Source organism: Etheostoma spectabile, chromosome 13, assembly GCF_008692095.1.
Source record: "Etheostoma spectabile isolate EspeVRDwgs_2016 chromosome 13, UIUC_Espe_1.0, whole genome shotgun sequence".
Lineage (NCBI taxonomy): Eukaryota > Metazoa > Chordata > Actinopteri > Perciformes > Percidae > Etheostoma > Etheostoma spectabile.
This window is the reverse complement of record NC_045745.1, coordinates 8,639,116-8,639,372: the sequence shown is the minus strand read 5'-3', so window position 1 is coordinate 8,639,372 and position 257 is coordinate 8,639,116. Positions and strand designations below refer to the sequence as shown.

Below are 257 nucleotides of genomic sequence, written 5' to 3'. Positions count from 1 at the left end.
CAACACTTTTGTTGATGCTTTTTATCGACGTTTTTAACTTTTTCTTACATTTTTTTCCCCTTTTTTCCAACACTTGTGATGCTTTTTTCAATGTTCAACACTACGTAACACTGACTTATTGCCTAGTTTTACAGTTATTTTGGGAATTCATGGTAAAAAAAAACGTATTTATAATAAAGTATACCTTTGTTTTAGTTAGAAAAGCAGAAATTACAAATTATTTCGACTAAAATTAAAGGAATGGATGTTGATGGATA

At 28.0% G+C, this 257-nt stretch overlaps 1 protein-coding gene across 1 annotated transcript in view; it reads right to left on the bottom strand.

Annotated features, from left to right (window-relative positions):
- The window catches only part of wwc1 (WW and C2 domain containing 1), a 101,046-nt gene that overhangs the window by 52,157 nt on the left and 48,632 nt on the right, over nt 1–257 (bottom strand).